Here is a 23,820-nt window from a genome sequence, read left to right as displayed (position 1 = left end):
AGCAAGTGGTCCTTAATTCATTTTGACTAATTTAGATTGGTGGATATGTACGGCCGACACCTATACTGACAATTGATTAAAATCTCCCCTTTGAAATTATGCGAAAAAACCTTTGGAGAGCTAAAGAGAAAAACATTTAAAAGGCGCAAATTTCTCATAAAACGAGGCCATACTTTTTCGCCGCCTCGGCTCGGCTTCTTTAGACATCAATCGCGGGCTTAAGGGTTTACCGAGGACTTAGAAAATTCTCAATTTCAAAGTAAAAATGCCACTTTGTTATTCTAGACCGCTTTTGAAGGGTTACTACCTGATTAGCTTTCGAGCAAAGTGATTTTTTGCGCCACCCGGTGCCATATAGAGCAGCTTCGTTCCAATATAGAATAATCGTATCAAAGAGGGCTCCGCGCTCCGAGAATTCGGGGGATGCAGCACGAGGGTGAGATTTTATTTTTATTCAGTTTTAAAGCGAAATTATCTATCAAATCGGCGCAAAAGGGGATTTTTATGTTGTCGATATTTCTTTGTTTCCCGGATCGTTATAATAGTAACGGTCGCCTGGTTCAATCATAAATTTCGCACCGATAACCCGAATTGGCGCCCCGCTCGAAGCTGTTTGACCCTTCTCGGCTCCGCCAACACTTTAAGGTTCTTTATGGCCTTTCAAGGCTGTTTTCATACACTGATCACTTATCTGTATTACATATTCTCTTATGGTTCAATTTATGAACGGACTCCCCGAAATTACCTCTATAATTCAACCTCAGACACAGGTGAGCCGCCTCTCTATATATGCTCAAAAGACAAATTTCCTTTTTGTACAACGTCATCTCTCAAAGCCATCGGAAAACTATTCGTTTGTGAACTTGAGAGTTGACCCACAAATCGCGTGAGCGTTATTTGTATTTCTCGTTTCGAGAACAAACGGAACGTATTTCTTTCTCGAAGTAGGTCGGATAAATTATTAATTTTTCGGGTTCAGGCTTTCAGCTATTTACTTCATAGTTTATTAAATCATATTTCCAGTCCAGGACACGTCCGGGTAGACAATCAAGTTGGATTTTAATGGTCTTCAGGGGTTTTAGACTTGCGGCAATATTGGGGAAGCTCAGTGCATACTTATTGATAAATAAACGATGACGCGAAAGGCATGTCCATGGGTCAATCTGGGCAGGAGTTGCATCGTAGGCCAGGAACTCATAATAGAAGTTTCACAAATGGATTAAGTTCAAAGGAGGGGAAGGGGGGGGGGGGTGATAACTGTTTTCGCCAATTTTAATTTGCCGAGACTAGAGAAATTTACTATCTCTCTCTGTTGAATATTTAGTACTCCAGAGAAAGGGGCGATTTGCTGTCCTTGTGACCAAAACATTCATGGTCGTACATTGTTGGGTATATGGGTTGTAGAAAAGAAAAGTTTTATAATTTACTATTATATTCGTATATTGTATGTTAAGACCACTCGGAAAGCAAGCCTAGGCAAGACTAAAAGAACATAATATCGTGTTCCTTGTCCCTGAGAGTAACCCTTATCACCTAATAGATATATATAAGAAAAGGCACCCTAAAGCCATCAATACCATACTTAAGTTTCACACATGGTATGTGTTATTCTTCAGAAATGCATATGCAATAAAGAAAGAAGAAACAACGATATGCCATTAATAGTTTAGGGTCGACACTTAGGGTTTGGGTGTCCATAATTCAACATACATAAATCATGGTTCATGTTATACAAAGAAAGGAAATACAATCGACAATGTTTCAATGAGGGGATTGAAGGGGAGGGGTCTCGTTAGGCAAAGCCAAAAATGGCTTAGTTGTGACAATTGTCTTTTCATATTGCCTTAATTTGTTCCAATGTTTTAGTTATTCTTGTCTTGTGTCCCATCAAATAGTGGTTGGTTGGGTGCCTTATCTCCATAACCAGCGCACTGTATTTTATTGCTTATCTGTACTTATTCATTTTTTCCGTTACATTTGCCCGTAGTGTAACAATTGTCTGCAGATGAACTTTTGTATATTTTTGTGGAAACTTTTGTACCAATTTCTCTATCTCTATACATCAGCAAGCGAAAATATCTTGTCCCGTTCGTAATTTCTATTCTCATATTTTGAACGTTTTTAGTAAATTTCAGTTTTTGTCGATTGTCACATACAATTATTTTACGTGTTTTTTTGGGTTAATGCTGTGGTCATCTATTATTAATGTTGAGGATTTAGCTCTAACTTCGTGACTTGACAATAGAAGTCGGTTTTTGGTTGCATTTGGCCCCAATTTCTATTTATAGAACAAGATTGTTGTAAGTGAATGTCCGAAGTCTTTCTGACCCTTTCAACAAGTGCAGTATCGTTACCGTATTGCGAAGTATACTCAGTTTCATGTGAAATATACCGCCCAGTAACAATAATAATAATAATAATTTTGCCAAAATAATGCTTCATAATAGAGTATCAAATGATAAGAATTTCAAGCAGACTTGGCCTCCACGGTCGCCGGACTTATCACCCATCGACCAAATTTGGGTCATGATGTGTTGCCATCTCGGAAACTTACCGAGGTCTCCAAACAATTTGGATGACCTACGACATTACCTTGAGGTAGCATGGAATAAAATGGCCCTGGAAGATATTGATTATTTGTTGCAAAGCATGCCGCGAAGAGTACATACTTGCATTGCTGTACGAGGCGATGTCACTCATTATTAACTTTTTAATTAACAAGAGTTGTTTTTTTTTCCGAAACTCTGATTATTTGATACTCCATCGTGTGGCATTATTTGGTCAATATTGCAAGACTTAATTATCATTACTACTGGGTGGTGCATTTGCTATGAAAGTGAGTGCACGTAGAGGACCAAAAGTCCCGCACGAATTCTTTAAAATTAAAAGAAATATTTTTCATAAAAATGCCGAAACACGACAAATAGTGTTTTTAATTGTGCGTTTTTTAACGTAAGAGACATATATACAGGGTTACTTATATAAAAGTACTCTTTGTAATCCCATAAAAAAGTCCATAGGGGTGAAATATGTATATATCCTGTTTTGTGTATATATTTTGTTCTCTGAAGCTTAATTGTACCTATCGCGACTGCATACGTAATACGGAAAGGGAGGAGTGGTGAACATTGAGGTGTGAGGAGTTGATTCGTATCTTTTTGCGTCCGTGAAACCATTTTTATATTTTTTGATGGTTTTATAAACTTGTCTCTTTAATATTCCTGTGGGCTCTTTATTGAATTTATTGCAATTTTCGTCTTTTAAGAGACCCCAGGTGGCTCATAGCTCCATTATGCCTTCAGCGTTACCCCTGTCGGCTAAACGGAGCGCCTTTTGTCCCACGAGGACGAAACTCTTCTTGGTGTTCCCATGGTAAGGTTTGAGCTGTCTCTTCCACAGCTGAAACGTTAAGAAAACTTGATATTTTGGTTTTTTATCGGACGAGGCTGCCGAACTACGAAAGACACGACGCACATACGCTACGTCGTTGAAGTGCGAGCTTTCATGACCCTCTGCTGGTATTTCAGCTGCACGAACAACAACAATTTATGAACAATACGTATCCCGATTTAATTTCGACCTATTAACACATGCTTTCGAAATTTTGAATAATTCGCTTTAATAGCGGTGAACTTAAACTGGGTTTAACCATTTGTCGGGGTATTGATCGATCGATTCGTCCGACCCCGATCGGAATCCTTGGCGCTCAAATGGTGCACTGCCGCTAAATTTTCCTGCAAATCGAAATGTTTATTTTTGATGAAAAGAAAACAAAGTATTTGCCGAATGGTTTTCTTTGGGGAAAGGTGCTGAATTTGTTGTATTGTCGAGCGTCTGATGGAAAACGTGCTCCCCGGAGGGATATTATGATTGGAACGCGTTCTCGGGATGCTGTTATTATTATGCCATTTAAGAATTGGATGTTTTCCTCGGATTTTCAGTTTTCAATTTCTTTTCCCGACTTAAACCGCGTTGACCCAGTTGGAATCCAACCACCCTCGCGCGTCCTAATCCATCAAGTTGTTAACATAATTTAAGGTGGTGTGACATGCAAGTATTAATATTAAAAGCAATCCACTCATTTCATCTGTTTCTTCCATTTGTTCCACGGAAATAATTTGGATTCGAATATTTCCGTAATGGATGGGTGCGGCCTAGGCGTTATTAATATTATTCGTGAAGGTAAGTATTTGTATCAAACGAAATTCGCGAAGTTGTTCGTTCTTAAATAAACCTGTATTTTGAATTGATTTATATAACTTGTTTAGTCGCATTTTCCTCGCTGCATTTCCTCGCATACGAGCTCGACTCTTTGAATAGGTATTGTCAGCTGGAACGGTTTCAAATTACTTCCCCCGTGAATAATGCGTCCACGGCTTTACATAATTAAACTTCCCACGTTTGTTAAGTAAGTCGCTCTATTTTAATTGACACAGCTGAATTATGAAGTCGGAGGAAACCTTCCCTGAAAGACAACCGAGCTCTGCGGACTAATAAAACATTTACATACAAGGGAAAGCTACTTTATTCCTCGTTTTCTATTCCAGGTAAAAAGAATCAGCATTTTATTACCCCAGCACCCCGGGAACTACCCCGGGGGCCTCACCAGGCGTTAAAAACCCACCTTTTCCCCCCATACGAACACGTTTTTATGTGGACCTAGCCCTTTAATGATTTAGACTTTAATTCAACGAAGGGCCCTTAGACAGTGCCGTAGGAGCTTGTGAGGCGACATTTCCCTCTAAATGATTTAAATTTTAATACACTGTCAGACGTCGGATCGTGATCGGGCCCCCCTTTATTCAGCGTCGTACGTGCTTGCCGGTCGGGGAGAGAGTCTCGGGAGGAACACCGGAAATTGTGCGAGTTTTGGGGGCCGCTGGGGATGCTTCGTCTATTGTTACGTTGCCTGCTTTAGTAAAAATGTTTTCGGTTTGTTCTGCCCACGCTTTGCGGTAAGATGAAAATGAAGGATATTTATCAAGAAAAGTACGGTTTATGATTTCGAATAGCTGTTTTCTAAGCTAACTGTCCCGCCGCAGGATAACGTTCGAGCCGGGGTGTTCGCTGTTTTTTTTGGGCGAGATAAAGAGATTAAGGTATTTTCGTCCTCCATATAAGAAAATTAACTCGTTGCGATTCTCTGTTTTCGCCACTATTTTTACCCGAACAAGTTCGGACTTCGAAAAATTCTTAGATCAAATCTTGAGAGCACTATTCATTCAAATTTACTCACTAAAACCGTTCATACTCTACGTTCTGGAGCTGAGCTATTAATCCTTGATGATCCCCTGTTGGTGCACCTCGGCGATGCTTAACGTTTGGCGGAATGGACAAAGTGCCAATATACATTTCGGGTAACCGTTAGTGGCAATTGCTGTATATAGATGATAAAGGGTATTAGAATAACAACGCAAGTGAATACGGGTGAAAAGAAGGCAGATGAAAGTTAGTAAACATGGAGTAACCAACAACGTGTCTTTATTGTTAAATCTTATTACCAAAATGGTGAAAACTTAGTTGGTGCAATTCGCAAAGGACGTCCAATTTTCGACAGGAAGTGTTCTTACTTCATCAAGTTTACAAGGGATTACTGATGAAGTTGAAAGTACTTGTTAAGTTATTGATGTGAGTGATACAAAACGGCCTCGTAGCGATCGTTAAAAAAAATCACAGCAGCTCGCCAGAGTGTGGGCAAGCATTGGATACACAGCCACTCTTTATCGTATTCTCAGGAAAGGTTCACAGCTCTGTTCCTACAAAATCCAACCGACTCAATAACTTTCGCCTACAGATCACGCACAACGAAGAGAGTTCACCTACCAGATCATTGAACGGCATTAGTCGGGTCATCTCTCTCGTCATGCTAACAAGAATTGGCCTCCACGATCATGCAGCCTAACACCTATTGACTTTTTTCTTTGAGTTCTTCTGAAGTCTTATATTTATGCCTACAAACGTAAGACCATCCAGGCGTTAAATGCCAAAATTAAACGCTGCATCACATTGCCACATTCTTACAAAATTATTTTTCCAAATTTTGTCAAAAAAGTGCATTTATGCTATCAAACCCGTGACGATCATTTATCGGCTGTGTTATTTCATACTTAATTCCCTAAGTTTCAATACTTTAAATCAATAAAGATGGTGGTAGCATTTTGCTGCAGAAAAATGTGTTTTTATTCCAAATTCAGTTCTTGCGTTCTTATTGTAACACTTCATACACAGATTAATGAACTGACGGTTTCGTTTGAATAGCTTTGCATGAATAAATTTGACTTCAACTCTGATAAGACGAAATGCATGGTTCCAGGGAATAAAAATGATTGTAGAGTGTTAACTAATCGGAATTTTTAAATATGCATTGATAACAAATAGAACTGAACCTGTTACCGAAATTACCGTATTTGGGACTCCTGCATGGAGCAATAGCTCATTTTTCACATAAGAAACGCTTTCTTGAAAGGGTGACACAAAAAAGTTGAGTACATCCAGCAGTCCATTAACGCTCAAACCAATCATTATCCGCGTTTTATTTGCCGTAGTTAGTCGGCACTAGTGAAGAAATAAATCATCTCTAGTTGTGCTGAACAAGGCAATAGGAAAGAATTGTTCTAGCCGGTAACAAATACATACCCATTCGTTTAATGTTAGAAACTCTGCACTGAACGTCAGTAAGGCAGAACATTGAAATATCGAGTCTTACACCAATTTACTAATTTGTGAAATAGAAAATGATCTGAAGTCACAATATTTCAAAAAAAAGGGCCAAGATCTAAACAGAATCCATACGATGCTCCTTGGGAGGGCTTCGAGCCGCACTTAGAAATACAAAATGTATTTTTGGAGATGGATTCCGCCTTTTTAGTGTTAAAATTTTGGAAACGTCTCATTTCAGTTATCTCCTCCCTGTGCCCATTTTCCTGCTCGACTTTCTTGTTGCAAAACTCTCTGGCACAGCGACGCGGTCCTGCCCCGAAGATCAACAGGTATCTACAGAATTTTCTTCTTGTAGACGAGCAGTTCGCACAATGTAATCTACTAACGTAATTGTTACACAATCACTGATATTGTGAGGAAACCATTGAAATTCGGTACAAAATTGAAAGTCCTTTGCATTTGATCTCTTTGTAAGGTGTAGTATAACGATTCTTATCAGGTCCGAAGTGACTCTGATTCCTTTCACTCTTATCAAATACAGAGTTTACAACCTTTGCCTATATTCTAATGCCACTAGAACGTCCAGGTTTCCAGTTAAAACACGCAGGCTTAAGCGTAGATTTTGTTCTAGAAAATTTAAATAAGCTCTTACTCCCAAGTCTCTTTGTAACGTAGTGCTGGCGGCTACACCTAAATACCCTCTTCATGGACCGTTTTACTATTCCATCTTCCCCGAAGTTTCCTGACATGTTCAGGATTCTGAAGCCGTGTCTTGAAGGCTATTTGCCCCAAGGCCCAACCATCGCAGTTGACTGGTGCCCCGGGTTCAAGTCTGGCAGGAAGGGGGGATGCTCCGGAAAACACATGGGCACTTCACCTCTCGAGAAAGAATACGTTGCTAGAAATTTAAAGGCCTAAGAAATCGCTTCCCATCTCGCACTTTACAATGCTATTAAATGGCCCCAGGTCACAATAGACTTACATTATTTTCTTGTTATTGTGGTCGTATATTCTATAAAAGTGGTCTGTACCGCATAATTGCCCTACATTAAAATACGTTTATGAAATAAGGGTACTTAACGTTGGATTACACGCGTTTGAAACATTTACTTATTTACTTACAATTAACCAAAGAGGCTCAGACCCCCTATATTATATCAAGAACGAAGCACAGCAAGAATTAAAATTTAAATTTTCTTTAACAGCATAAAGTCGGAAACCTTTAAGGAAAAAAAGGGCTTTTAGAGTTTGGACGAAAGGAAAAATAAAACTCTTCTGATAAAGTGAGAAACAAGTGCTTTTCCAATTTTATACTTAGTTAAACCGCACTATAGGTGCTAACTTGAACGGGTTGGATCGCACTACTAATCGATGCATTAGCGCTATTGCCGGTTGTGTTTCAGTTTAGGGCATCTTTATTTCAGGTTTTGAAAATTTAAAATGAGTCGCTGGCAAAGGGCAAATCGTGAAATTGGAAGTGTAACAACCGTGCACCCTAATGGGCTATGTGTGTGGTTTTGTTTGTGTAATGTATATTGTGTGTAAATATCATTATTCCTTTTTTCCATGTTTCTGGTATTGTGTTGTTTATAAAACAACTGTTCATCTGATTTAGCACGCTATCCAGGAGTATCTAGAGATAAAATGTTCATAATTTTACTTTTAATTTCGTCTTCTCTCAATACTGGTTTTTGATATGAGCTGCTACTTCGTCATGTTCTGCGTCTTCAATTTGCTTGTATATGTTGTCTAATATATATACGGGATGCTTCCTCACTAAGTATAGAGAAATTAAGGTAGTAATTCTTGATGCATTAGAAAACGTCTAATAAAAAAATGCCTGCAAGTGCATTGTTTTTAAAATACTGGGTGTTAAAATATACAAAAAAAAAAACTTTTTCTTTGAATATTTCCAATATGGGTCAAATTGGATTTTTTATTGGTATAAAAGTAATATAATTATTTTTTTCTAACGTTTAAAGTCGTAGCTCAAATGGCAGGACTGAAACTTGTACTGAATAATGGTGATTTTTTTTCAATTCTTATAACATTCAATCGAGTTTTTTTCCTAATTTTGGTATAAATAAACCTTGCGCTGATCGATTATTCACAAAGCGTTCCTGCAATTTTTTTCGATTCTGTTTGGGACAAAGAACACAAAAATCGACCTTAACTAACAGCAAACGCAGCATGCGTCGTGCATTTCATGTGTAAATTGAATATTATAGATACCCCAAGCGTACGCTCCTGCCGCATGTAAAAAATCGAAATGCACATAAATATGGAACTTTTACTGCACAATCGCTTACTAAAATTTAAAAATCCAATTTGAGCTACATTAGAAGTATCAAAGGAAAACGTTGTTTTTTTTTTATATATTTTAACACCTATTTTAAAAACGAAGCAGTTACGAACACTTGCTTGTTAGACATTTTTCACTTGAAATGCTTGTAAGACTACGTTCTTAAATTTTTTGCACTAGTTAGGAAACACCCTGTACAAATAACATGCTTTAAACACACTATATAGCAAAGTCCCAACTCAAAATTCAAAAAAAACTTTATTCTGTCACTAAAGGGTTGAATTTAGTCAGTACCAGGTATAAAATTCCGCTACCCTGACCCCAATCAGCCAAAGGCAAATAACTTTCCCGATAAATAGCACGGTTTCTATTGACCCAGTAACTTTTAAATCCCCGGGAGTTTGACGCTAGGGTTCCTATCTCTATTAGAATGTACATTATTAAACAGGATCCCGAAGGTTGGTATTTGAATTTAAATTCGTCTTGTTGCTTTGCACGATCCCTGTTCCTGTCTACGGGGGGGATGATAATGGCTCCGTGGTGTTTATTACTTGGGATTATAATTACTTTGACCCTTGAGTAAGCACTGAAATCCGGCATAGGTGCGCCTCTATTTACTCTCTACTCTTTCCATGAAACCTAATGCGCCGAAAGTGTCGTATTTAACCCCCATTGTAGTGAGGAAATTAAGGGAGCACGCTTCATACAATAGAACCGTATTGCCTCAAAATCTCGAAGCGTTAAATCCGAATGTAATGTCGCATATCCGAGGATTTCGGCTTTATATTTCCAGTCTCACACGATTGACTTCCAGAAACACGGCACGCAGGGATCTTTATCCTCATAATCCCTCGTATCAGGTCCGTAAGTCGTATGGTGTCAGAAATAGGCACATCCCTGGGAAGTCGGATATACATATAAACGTGAGGCGGAAAATTAGAAAATTTCGACGAAACCGGATGCCAAACCAGCGCAAACAAGGTTCCGCTAAAAGCCGGCACGAAGGATTTGTTGACAATAACAATTATTTTCCATATCTAACGCAGCGATGAGGGAGAGGAGTTTTTAAACGTCTAATTGATTCAGACCAAGTTTCACCCTCGGAAGAGATGTCTAAATAGTTTTAAATGATACCGACTCCCCGTTTCCATTGTTTTCGGACGTTTCCGAGGAATTCCCACTAAAATACAAAATTAGGATGCGAAAATTGCGGGAAAGGGGAAACAACTCCTAATAAGAATTTGTTTGCCTCCGGGGATTGCCGGGGCCCGTGTGCTTTGTTCCAAGGCTTTCAGGCCTCCGATAAAAGGGTTAACTTTTTAAATTCAGGATTCTGGGTGAATTATGAGTCCTAACTCAATTTATACTTTTGCACTAGTTTTTGTTCGTGTCAGTAATCTTTGAAAGAATGGAATCGTTCCAACTTGGAACGTCCAGTTATTGCATAAGCAACGTCAAAATCATAAAATAGTATCGGAATTTCTTGAGTGCGATAATCTCAAAGTCTACTCTTGCAGCAAGAGATTCCAAGGTAGAGAGTTGTAAAATTGATTCTGTAATTTTGCGCAAATTCCTGGGGTGCTGACAGAATCAGTGAACTGTTCGTTTCAGTGATGGATTTCCTACATATCTCAAGACCTCTGAGATGGCTCTTCCTCACCGACCGAGAGGCTGATGAAAATAATAATAATTCTATCTTCCACTGGAAACGTGGCATTTTAGAAAGATCAAGATCTATTACGACACAATGTCTCGTTCTATGTTCTCCATTTAATTAACTCGAGCACCCGAAAGATCGGTTTCGATCTTACTAGATCTCGTCAGTACAGATCATCTCTATAGCTATGGGCCGACCCTGAGCGTTAAGTCCTATTGCTCAAACTCAAAGATTTGGTAGAGATGTAGCAAAACGTACACGGCAGATGGCGCGCCTCAGATGTTTTCCTTCATGCCCAACATTCTTCCCATTGACATTGCCGATATTGCCTGCTTTTAATTGACCCCAAATGAGTCAAACTAACGAGATTTTATAGGACCGAAACTGGTCCTTAGGGCCTCGAGTTAATTAAACACAGAGAAGGAATGAGGCATAAAGTCGTAATAGGCCTTAATGTTCTCAGATTTTTCCAACAGCTACTTTCGTTTGTCTTCATCACTCTTGGCTAAAGGGCGGTACGCCAAACTAAATTTTGCTGTTGAAACTCGAAGGTTGGGCCGCGATGCATGAAAGAGAACACGGCAGATGGCGCTGGTCGTATACTTGCCTGCAGACTCAACATATTTGCCGTTCCCATTGGTGATTTTTCCTGCCTTTAATGGACTCGAACTGAACCATACCAACAAGCTTTAATAGGATCGAAATCGGTCTTTTAGGTGCTCGAGTTAATTAAACACAAAGCTGAATTGAGGAGTAAAGTCGTAACAGCCTTTGATCTTCTCAAATTTTTCCTGCAACTATTTGAATTTGTCTTCATTGAAACTCTAACTTGAACAAGTTTAGTTTTGGAAGGGGAAGAAGTAAAATAATAATTAGTTAAAAATTAGTCAAGGAGTTGTGGTATCATCTGTCTAGTTATCCTTCGAAAACTTTTAACTGGGAACGGTGGCAGCTTGTGCAGTCAGCGACAGAGTGCTGACATGGTTTTCTTCTTATTTGGAAGGGAAGCTCCCTGCCGAAATAACCTTTTTTTCCTTACAAATTTACAACCCTCGTAAAATTTTTCCTTTGAAGGGGTCTCAACATTTGCAAAATTTATCGTAATGGATGTAATCTTTCTCTTCTTTTCTTGGGCGCTTTCTTTAGTCAGGAAGATTTCCCACGTACTGCTAGTTTAGATTACGCGAAGTTCAAGGGAAACTTTTTCACTTGAGTTGGCTACTTTCGGTGAGTTTAATAAAAGATTCAATTTAGGATAAGACACCAATTTAGCAACTTAGAGTTCACGTATATTTTCTTCACTTCACTTGATCACTTGCTTTAAAAAAGAATTCAAATAATTCTACACTCAGTAGAAGTGCGAATTACTTAAAGTTTGGAAGTAAACGGCAGTAATAAATTCAGGAAATTTTATTCTTAGTAATAGACTCCATCAATCAAATTTCGACGAAACTATCTTCACTTTGCCGCTTTACGTGATCATTTTCCGTAATCAAAAATCGAAGAAATCTGAATCTTAATGTTAGTTTGAGTTACTCAAAATTTCACGGTACATTAATTTAAATTCAAAATAGCATTCCTATTTGCATTTATACTGTTGCGAATGTATTTATACATACATTTAACAATTAACATGAAATTTAAAAACCGTAAATGGAATTAAAACTTTAATTTAACAATTATTGAAATTGGCATTTAGCTTTATACCTTCGATCGAAACAGGTATTTATGAAAAACTGACGGGCCCATTAATGTTATTTTAATTTCCTCCCCTTTGTTCTTCGATCCGATTTTAACTACAAAATTATTTAAGCCGATAAGAGGGAATAAATTCACTATCATTAATAAGGAATCGTGAGAATTTTCTCAAGGCATGAATTCTCGAGAAGCAGAATCTTCGTGAAAATTGGTATAATGTGGACGTTTGCTCGGACAGAAAGCGAACTTGTTACTGACGCGCGAACTAGTGACATTTGATTTGTGGGCGAAGTTAGGGGAATTTTGCACATTTGGTATGTTAAAAATCTAAGTTTCCTGTTCTTCAATTTCCACCGATGAAGTTCCTCCGGCTTCCGAATTTACATTACAGCTCAAGTCTAAAATCAAATACAAAACAGTACCTAAGTCTTTATAGTCCTGCGTACTCAGCCCTAAAATCTGTCACGAACAACCGACCTTAAACAAAGCCGACTTTTTTCAGGCCCTCTTACACATTACGAGGCTAAAAGGGTCCTGCAAAATCCAGGCCTTGTTTTCCGGTGTAATTTTTTCCAGCCACGGTTTAGTGTTTGCAGCAGCCATCATGTTCGTAACTTCCTCTCTCAAAAGCTTTTGAGCGCCCTCCACTTCTGATGTGACGCGGTTGTTTCCAGATTTTCCAGAGCGGAGCCAGAGGCTCAAAGTTGGTGTACTTTTTTCCGCTGATAATCGATTCGGCTCTTCGATATTTTATTCATTGCAAAAACGAAAACGTTCCTTTTATTTTTATAGGTCCATATATACGGCCAATTCGCCCTCTTGTTATCAATCGTAATTTTTGTCGGAACGTGACCGAAATGTAAATGCGACAGGCTTAAGGGCTGCGTCTTTTAGGAGGGCATAAAGTTGAATGAGCTCCGAAGACCTTATATACAGGGTTGGAAACTTTACTGTGGTTTCTTCGTGGCTCGAAAATTTTTTTAAGTGGACACTTTGTACATTGTTTCATTTCTGGATTTTTTGTTACAATATGGCAACCCTGACTGTAAACAAAAAATGGCGTTTTAATTCGTTGTTTTCAATCTAAACAAAATTTCAGAGCGATCATCGCAAGTAAATATTATTTTTTTAGTAACGACAGTAAGTATCTTTGATTCGAGGGAATTATACAGGAAAATAACATCAACAGGTCGCAAAGCAAGGAGCCTATTTGGTTACCTGCGAACAACCTGGTGATTTCTCTCCAAAAAATATAGTTCCGAACCAGCTAGCCACTTCCTCACTTCTTTTTTAACAATTTTAATGGCAAATATTCCACGCATTGATAATAAGCTCTTTTCTAATACACATTTGCTCTGTCTGTCTATGCACTGGATATTTATAATTTAAAATTCTGGCCGAGTATAGACTTTGCCGGTAAAGCATAAGCCTATTTTGAAAGAGAAATGTGCACTGTTGAATATACAGGGACCGGCAGAAAGTATGCACTATATGGGATTTTTTTTTAATTTTAATTTATCAGAAAATTATGCAGCTCAAAACGCAGTTCGTATCTCTCATTTTATGCGAGGAGATACGAAAATTATGAAAATGGTTCATGAGCAACTTACGATTATTTTTAATTTTAGAGGAATTACGTATTATGGATAGTTATTTAGAATTAAAAGATGAGCCCAACAATGAAGTTTCAAGTTTCTATTCCATAAAACACGTTTTCGGATTTTTTTAATGATTTGCCCTCATATAGAAAAAAAAACAAATCTGGTTAATCTGCCAGTTTCGCTTCAGCGAGGATTAAAAATACAATTTATGTTATTTGTTGCGTTTGGTGTGTACTTTCTCCCGATCACCGTATACTGCAGTAACCGCCATGGTCCCAATTTTCTCCAGTTTTCCTCTGCAAGATTTTCTGAATTCTACTTCAATTCTTAACGCTCCCTTCAGACAAATAAACACTTTCAGTACATAATTATTATTTCCATAAATGGCAACCCCATATCTAATGATACTTTCAAAATTTGCATAATACATCATTTTCCCAACATCAAACTGAATATATTTGGAAATTACTCCCATTGTGTAACTTATACAGTTTAGCCTATTTACTACATACCGTACACGATACTCCCACCACATGCTATCGATTGTCATTTCTAAGAAGCTAAACTTTTCTTGTACTGGAAATTTTACTGTTTGTAGTTTTACATTAGTCACCTGATCCGATAGAGAATTTTTTTATGCTTTAAAGAGTGCGATGTTTGTTTTTGCTTCATTTAAGACGAACCGTTTTTTTTGGAAACCAAACATTCCCATCGGGCGTGACTTCGTCATTTTTTTTTAGTTTAGACTTCGACATCTGGCATGTTTCCTGCTTACATTTAGGTTCAATTAAATTATTAATATAAAAAGCACACAACACTGAACCTACAACATTGCCCTGCGGCAGTAGAATTTTTACATTTTTTGATGCGGGCAGCATTCTGTTTTTCCCCTCATCCAAAGCAACACCCTGTTTTCTTTCGATCAAGTATGATTGGATTCAGTTTAACGCGATTCCCCATATTTCACAACAGTTGAGTGGTATGCCAATAACTATTGTACCATAAACCTGGGTTACGTCTGGGAAAAAACCCAGAAGCACGTTACCCCCCTCCGTTGGCTCTAAACTGGTAGTGAATTCAAATATTACCGTATTTGTAGGTTCGTCCAGTATATTCCCATATCGATTTTTATTCAGCCTATAATGTTCCATCATTAAGTTAAGGATACGCTTTCATGTAACGTGTTCAAATATCTTGGAGAATTTAGATAGCAGACTTATAGGTCGACAGTTCCCCTTTACTTATGCCTCTTTCAATACGTCAGGAAATATGCCAAATATAGTGGAGTTATATGATTTATTATAGATTTTATCACTTTATTTGACACCTCATTAGAACCAGCGCACGATTCAACTTTAAATTAATGTACAATTTGTTGTATTTCTTCTCTATCCGATAACTCTATACTAATAGCTACACTAGTGAAACCCATGTCAATGTCAAACGGTATTACTTGTAGTTCCGACACTAATTTTAGAGCAACCCTAACGAATTACTAATTAAAGCTATTAGCTGCAGCTTATTTGCAACTCTCGATTTTTATATCATTGATTTGATCAGCGTCCCACCAAATCCTCTAATTATTGATCAAGCTGTTCGACGTTGATTAGTGAAATTATCTATTTTACTTGCATATCTTTCCCTTTTACATTGATATAATAAACTGTCACATCGTTTCGTTCGTTGTATTCTATCCGTACTTTTCAACCAATACTGGGTGTTATTAGCTAAGTGTCCAATATCTCACCGGGTAATTTTTCATGTAGTTTGAAGATGGAAAATATTTATAAACATATGTCCTGGCTCGTTTAGTCTTGAAGATACGGAGTATCAATGTAAAAAAATTAAATCACATATTTTTTGATACTTTTCGGTCTCTTCCGGATAATTTTACGAAATTTCGTATCCGGCGGTGTTTCGCATAAGAAATTCCAATTTATCAACGATGAAGTTGTATTCTCTAGCTAGCGCGAAATGGGACTATTAAGACACTTTCAAACAGCTGCAACTTTTTTGTGTCACACTGTATGTCACTTCCGAGTAGAGGAATATTTTTCTTTGCCTCGTCCATTTAAAAAAATTGTTGCCTTATTGCCGTCTCCAAACGCAACGGTTACCAAGAAGAACTCGCCCAAAGGGTGATCGTGCATGGCCATTATACGAAGGCGTTAAAATAACTTATTATTTTACTTGTTATCCACAGAAACGAGGAGATAACATTTTAATAATTAAATACTACTAGTTTTTAGTCAAAATAGTATGACATTATTTGCAATGATAATAATACACTTTTTTTAGGAAACTACGAAATAAAGTTAAATAAACAACAAAAAATACAATAAATGTTGGAAACGTCCACTTCCTTACGCTGTGCATGCATTCAATCTCCCTCTTATTCAATTGTGAACACTGAAAAATTCCAGGAGTATTTCGAATCGTTTGACATGATTCTATTATACTATTTCTGATATTGAAAGTGGCCGAATGGTCGCTTGTGGCGCCCTCCTGAAGATACAGCTAAATCGTTGATAAATATGAATCTCCGATCCCAAAACAATCCCGGATATGAAATTCCTTAAATTCAGCTGGATGAAATTGAACGATATAAAAAATATATGATTTATTTTTTCAACTTTGATATTCATACCATCAAAACTAACCGAGCTAGGACGTTTGTTTATAAAAACTTTCCATCGTAAAATTACTTAAAAAACAACCCCGTGAAATATCCGTCAGTTATTCAATAGCACTCTGTAAAACATCTAATTGCGCTTTACTCTGCCATATCTCTGATTCTCTCAAAAAACATTTGGATTTGCTAAAATTAGTTATAATTTTTTTTTTCCTTTTTTTTACAAAAAAGCGGTTGTTTCAGAATATAGTTTAGAATATTTCGTTGTTTGTGTGCTCATTACCGTAAGCCTTTGCTGGTTAACATTTTTCTTCCCTATGTAATAGCGAACTCTACAGTTTATGCCTACAGGCCCTTTTTCAAAAGCTTACAATATTTTTATCATTAAGCACCCTTTTCCGAACAGATTTTGGTTTTGCAATCGCAATATCCAGTATTAATATTTGGGCAATATGATCGAGTATAGAGTAGTGCGGCACTGTAGCACTCATGCTTCCCTCAACGTTTGTTATAGAAAAACGTCAATATGTGCTGCACTATTTGTTGTTACCGAGACGATCATCAATATGCGATTTTCAACATTTTTAGAGTGTCCCACGAAGTGAACATTAATACCCCCACCAATAACAATTAGAGCCTGTGATATTCTCTCCTGACAATCAATTAAACAATGTTCTAGTTTCTGCTAGAAGATATCAAAGCCTCTAGTGAGAGTACGAAAGGCACTAATTAAAAAGTTTCGTGCCTTAGTTCTAAGTCTCCATGGTGCCTTTATTAATTACATGAATCGTCACTTTACATCTTAATTTGCTTCTCGCTTAAATTGCCCCCCACTATGTGTATTTTCATCTTCTCTACAAAACTCATCTCCGGATTCCTTTTAATACCACAATTAAACAGTAATTGGCAAGTTTTCCAGTGTTCAGTTACGCAAATCTGTTCTTGGAAATCTTCCAAAAAGTCCACGGCGCGTCCATTTTTATTCTACGATATTTTGAGCTCCTTCTTTAAGCGAGGTTTGCCTCAGAGCAATCCCAACAGATGTCGATTAACACCTTCGATTATTAAGTTAAGATCGTTTACGTATTCAAAGTTGCATAATTGAGCCTCAGAACGGTTTTAAGCAGTGAAAACTCGGCCTAGTTAACTAGTTCATTTAACTATATTCATTTTGAAATTTGAAAATGAGATTTGAAAAATGTGGCTCAGAATGCGTACCGTCAATTTCTGAGCAAATAATAAGCGTTCTGAGGTGTGCAATCGACCCTTCAAAGATATTATTACGAGGATAGTTTCAGAAGTACCCAACCATACATATAGATGGCGATTCGTGGGTGAAAATTGCCCTATATTACAAAGACCTAACCTTAAAAAGCTTTTCTCTAAAGCGCTACGGTGATTTGTATTTGTTTTGAAGTTATTTTTAGTGAACGTTTTTAGCGTTTTTGTGAACGTGTAAATAATAGATCTTCGATACATGACTCGATACTTTCATTTAAAAGGTCTTAATCCGTTCAACATCAAACTGGAGTTAAATTCTACTCTGGAGGAATCTGGTTCATCGTTAACAACTGTCAAATATTGAGTGGCAGAGTTTAAACGCCGTCGTGCGGGCTGCCAAGACAAACTCTGGAGTGGTCGACCCAATGATACTCTAGATTTGATCATTCCAGAAATTGTGATGAAAATCCCCAGAACTGTACCGAAAGACCGTCGGCTGAAATTGCGCGAGTTAGCAGACATCATAGGCACTTCAAAAAATACTTAACATTTTGACCCAACAATTATATACTGCGTGACATAGAAACGAGAACACCCCGTAAATATGATTTTATTTAAATAAGTTTTGGTATGCACGTTTGTATATGGGAACACAAAAAACTATTAAATTTTCAGAAATATTTATCAGTGCATTTACAATTAGTTAGGAATTTTAAGTTATTTTACCTTAAAATATGCAATAAAATATCAACAAAATGACTGCGAAATATCATTTATTGGTGCACAGTGTGCTTTTAGATTAATCAAATATGCTCAGACGCAGAATGCAGCGAAATTTTCATCAATTGAACGAGTTTGAGAGAGGTCGAATTGTGGGTGTACGAGAGGCTGATCGGTCATTTAGGAAAATCGCCACTAGATTCCAACTACAACCGTAATGTAAACGTTATAATGAGGTGTTGTCAGCAATGATTTCAAAAAGAACAGACAGAAGGAGAGGTACTGAATGATCCCATAGAACTGTAGAACGCCAAGATCACCGTCTTTGAATTATGACTCTAAGAAAGAGACAGGTTCATCTCGTCGAGGACGCTGGCGGATGAGTGATTTGATGAGCACGGAAGGCCCAATGGGATTCGAACCATTCAATGCCGGATGAGAAGGATTGGACTGATTTCTACCGTCTCCATCTTGTCTTGCCCTTTACCTTAAATCATCGTGCAAATTGACTGCAGCGGTGCAGAGAAAAGATACATTGGAATCTGGAATGGGATAATATCGTGTTTAGTGACGAATCCAGATTCGGTTTGGGTATGCACGATGGTCGGACAAGAGTAAAAACAAGACAGGGTGAAACACGAGATTCTCAGTTTACGATACAAAGACATGTCCGTCAGACTGTTAGACTGCTTATGCATATGGTAGCAGATCACTGTTACTTTTCATTAGCGGCAGTATGACAGCCCACCGATACAGCTAAGAAGTCTTGGAACCTCATCTCGTGCCTTATCTGGAAACTCTTGTTAATCCAGTTTTCTAGCAAGGCAATGCACGATCGCACGTGATTAAGGTGACTATGGGCTTCTTTCAACCAAATGCAATCAATTTGCTATCTTGGCAACCTCGATCTCCGGACCTCTCACCGATTGAACACGTATGGAATATTGCAGGGAGAAGGTTGCGGAATTTACTCCGTCTCCCACAAACCCTAGTGGCGCTTTGTTATGCTGTCCAGTTAGTGGGAAGTGAGACCTCCCAATGGGACATCAATCATCTCTTTAGATCTAGAATGTACAGGATATATAGGAATGTTCAAGACACTGCAACTACAACAATTTCTTTTTTGGTTTTTAACAATTAAATTTCTTCAGTTTTTTAATGAAGTATTTGTTTTGGCGCACGAAACGTGCATACCAAAAATTATTTAAATAAGACCATTTTTACGGGGTGTTCTCTTTTCTAACCACGCTGTATATATATATATATGAGATGAGATAAAACCGTGCGGAAGATGAACAGAAACAGCACTGCGAGGAGGTTTCAAGGAAGTGTTTGGAAAAGTTTCGCAGCAGTAAAGCCGAGGTTTTGCGTCGATTCATAACCATGGATAAAACATGGGCCCATCATTTCATACTTGAGAGAGAACAGCAGCCGAAACAATGTATTCAAAAGGAAGAAAAGCTCAATCTGCAGGAAAGGAGATGTCGTCAGATTCGTGGGATGCACGTGGGATCATTTTTGTAAACTATCACCATAAAGGAAAAACAGCAAACTGAAAATATTAAAAAAATTTATTGGAGCGTTTTGAGCAAATAAATTAAGAAAAAGTCACCGCATTACGCGAAAATAAAACTCCTCTTTCATCAAGACAACACACAAATCCACAGTTCCGTCATCGCGATGGCCAAAATCAATCAACTCGGTGTCGAACTCTTTCCTCATCCACCCTATTCGCCAGATTTAGCCCTCTCAGATTGTTTTCAATTTCCAAACATAACAAATGGTCCGATGCAAAGAGATTGATGAGATATTTTGAAACATTCGAAGCTCCTTACTATGAGCTTATAAATATTATATTCATACTATGAAAGTGTGTCAATCTCAGAGAAGACTACGTTGAGAAATAATGTAATATTTTCCAAATTTATTGATGTATAAGTGTTAGATCGCGTTCTTCTGGGACTATCCTCGTATTCGTTCATACTGACAGCAACTCAGACTTCAAGATATTCTAAAGTCAAATGAAATCAAGTCAATTTAATTTATTGGATGGGAAGCGTTGTGAGTTCTGAGGAGTGTGTTGCCCCGCAGTTTCATTTAAATTCTTTAGAATTCTGCTCAGAATACCAAGTGATCGGTTCAATATTAAAGCTTGTATCAAAGAACACATCACTCTATAGAGACCTACCGCCGTGCAGGTATATTCGTTAAACTACACGTTATTATTGCGAGCATTGCAGCAAACGAAAGGCAAATAACGAGGCATTTTAGAGCAAACACACGTATGGAGTAAACCCGAAACAATTTTCGGCAACTGCTGCATATACATATTTGTCGGCCACATTCTCAAAGACAAACATTTCGGATGACTGCCCAACATAACAAGTTCTAGATCAAACAACGCAGTGTCAATAGTGTTACATTTGATTTACATAGGTGGCCTAACCCCCGTAAGCACACACATTACAAATGGGCCCATCTCTAGGGGTAGAGCTTTATTAATTTTCCTTCGTTTTGTTTCAGGTTCAGAAGTCGGATCGAGAGTTAGAAGGGACTCATCCATGTATAGACATATCCACGTTGACAGCAACAGACTTAGGTAAGTTCCACCTACCCTCCCTCTCACTTGTTGCGCCCCAGCGGCACTGACTTATCGCATTTGCGGCCTTTCCACTAAATAAATCTTAATGAGGCTCACTCTTAATAAAGAACATCTTTTTAAGTTGAATTTATCGTTTTAAAATCTCGTCTGAGAGCTTCCTACTCAGTTCTATTTCATGCGGACGGTAAATTCCACTCCTAACAAACCGAAATTGCCTCGAATGTGTGATAAGAGCTTCTGTGTAAGTAAACTCTGCAGCTATACCTATATTGTTTATTTTTCAAATATTTAAACTTTCGATTGCTACGATTAGAGCACAATCATACCTTTCCCTTTCGAGTTCAGTAATTATTGAGAAACCAATCAAGTTTGGTCCTTTTACTCCGGCCCCAATAAATCCAAGGAAACGGGTCTAATTCAAAAGTTACAAGAAAACCGAAATAAAAACGTTTAAATCTTTGAACCCCTCACCCCCGATTAGCTTCAAATTAAATTAAGTCAGGCCGTTTGCGAGTTTACTGGGGTGTCGGTTCAACCATTGACAACGGATTGTTTTAAATTTGAATTAATTTCTTGTCATTATCCTCGGGTATTGATTAAGACAATGAAGTAGTTACCAATCAGTCTTTTCACGTCGTTTTAGGAGGTTTATTTCGCTAATTAAATAGTTAATTATGTTGTAAAACGCTCCAATTAAAGAAAGAACCTGCCTTATGTCACTGAAAATAGTGTTAAGGGTTAAAAAGCTACGGTCCATGGGCGGCACAGTGTTCATTTACTAATTTTAAGAGGTCGGCTAGAAGCGTTCTTCCAAAACAAATGTTTAATTTGTGAAACGTTCTAATTAAAACAAAAACCCGCCACCACTACACCACTGTAAATTACGTTGAAAATTTAAAGAACCTTGTAAGACATTAAGCCCTGAATCACTGTGATGAGAGGCACACAATTTATATGCTAATTTTAAAATGGAACCTTCGCCATTGGAAGTCATCAGAGATTTGAATAGTCTTTAAATGATATTAATCTCCATCACTAGGTTCTAGATTCCTCACATATTTTAAGTAACCTACGTAAAGACTTACTTACGAATCAACTTTTTATTGCACACTTACAATTTTTCCGTACCCTCCGCTGAGCCACTGGATTTTTTTTTTTAGATTTAAACGTTTTGAAATATCTGCCACTGGATATCACGAACGGCACTAAATTTATTTATCAATTTAGAAACGTGGTAAAGGGATTTAATTGCTAATCAAGTCATTACTTTGTAAAATGGAGCGTTTCAATTTTGCAAAACCCTTTCCTACCCCATTAGAAATGGGTATTAAGAATTTACAGAACTTTTCCACCGGCTTCAGAGAGCTCCACTAAGCAAAGAATTTATTAGCCAATTTCGAAAAATAATAAAGAGGGTTTCTTGTTTTGCAGGATCATAAATTGTTAAGACGGTGTTTTTGTTAAAAAAAAAAAAAACGTTCGGAAAATTTTTTCCCCAAAGATAAAAAAAAACCGGCTTTACGGGGTTCTGAAGGCAGAATAAGTTTTAATTTTGTAGTTTTCAAAACTTATTGGGCTGCGCTCTAATTGAAAAATTGATTTTCATGTCGTTTTAATTTTGCAAAATCCCCTCCTGCACCACCAGAAATGGTGTAAAAGTAAAATTTAATCACTTGAAAAACACTATATCGCATTACTCGAAGATATTCTTGCTAATTAAATAATTTATCTCTACCGTTACCTAATTGTTCAGAGCCCTCTCGTACGCCATTGGAACCTGTGTTACGAATTTAAAAAACATCTATAGTTAGAAAGCTAAGCGCTTGAAGTTGCTAATTTAGAAAACCCATAGATATATAATTAAATCATTAATTTGTAAGAAGTCCCATTTTACGAGACGTTTTCCTACACTCCTGAAAATTGCGTTAAGGATTAAAAAAACAATTTTAAAGCTTGTAAACTCGGTAGTAAACTTTGTCACTGAATTCTAGAGGCAGCACAAAATTTATTTGTTAATTTAGAAGAGAAAGTTAAAAGTTTAAAATTCATAGAGTTTCTTGCTAATTAAATGATTAACTTCTAACTCGTTTCAGTTTTGCAGAAACTCCTCGTAAGCCAATGGATATTATGCAAGGATTTGAAAAAACACATTTCCCGTTTCGCAGTTTTAACATTAAGAAAAAAGCATTTAGTTCAGGGTAGGATTAAGGTTAGAAACTCGAACGGCAATTTAAAATTTATTCATCTAACACAAAAAAAAAACAATAATACGCCATTGGCAACTTTACCGTTTCATTGAACTTTGAAGCCCCCCATGAACGTGTCACGAGGCATTTTTGCATCTAAGTAAATTAACTTAGACGACTTATTTTCGCTTCAGGAATTTCTATTACCGGTTTTTCTGTACTCCGTATAAGGACTTCCTGCTAAAGGAACGTTACACAGGCTCAGTAAACATGTCTCAAACACAAAACACACACGCACACTTTGGCCGTCGCCCATGCGCACTGCGAAATTTCCCGGTCCCAGGATTTTCGTTTTACCACCCTAATTTATATCTGTAATTTACAGTTCCAGAATTTTTTCAGGGTTCTTGATGGTAGTTGACTAATGCACCTATTAATCTTGCCGCCCTAAGGCCTTTTGACCCTCAATTTGTCCCTCGAAACCTCACATCTCTTTGTGCTGTTGTTCTGACCACACAAATTTCGATCTGAATAATTTAAA

The 23,820-nt window shown here is 37.5% G+C and overlaps 1 protein-coding gene across 1 annotated transcript in view; it reads left to right on the top strand.

Annotated features, from left to right (window-relative positions):
- rst (roughest) overlaps nucleotides 1-23,820 on the top strand; it is a 137,983-nt gene that overhangs the window by 63,394 nt on the left and 50,769 nt on the right. Inside the window, exon 4 of the mRNA XM_066295434.1 lies at nucleotides 21,015-21,090. The gene's annotated coding sequence lies outside the window, so the exon portion shown is untranslated. The remainder of the gene's footprint in view (nucleotides 1-21,014; nucleotides 21,091-23,820) is intronic.

The sequence above is a fragment of the Euwallacea fornicatus genome, chromosome 22, assembly GCF_040115645.1.
Source record: "Euwallacea fornicatus isolate EFF26 chromosome 22, ASM4011564v1, whole genome shotgun sequence".
Taxonomy (NCBI): Eukaryota; Metazoa; Arthropoda; class Insecta; order Coleoptera; family Curculionidae; genus Euwallacea; species Euwallacea fornicatus.
This window is presented reverse-complemented; position numbering and strand designations above follow the sequence as displayed.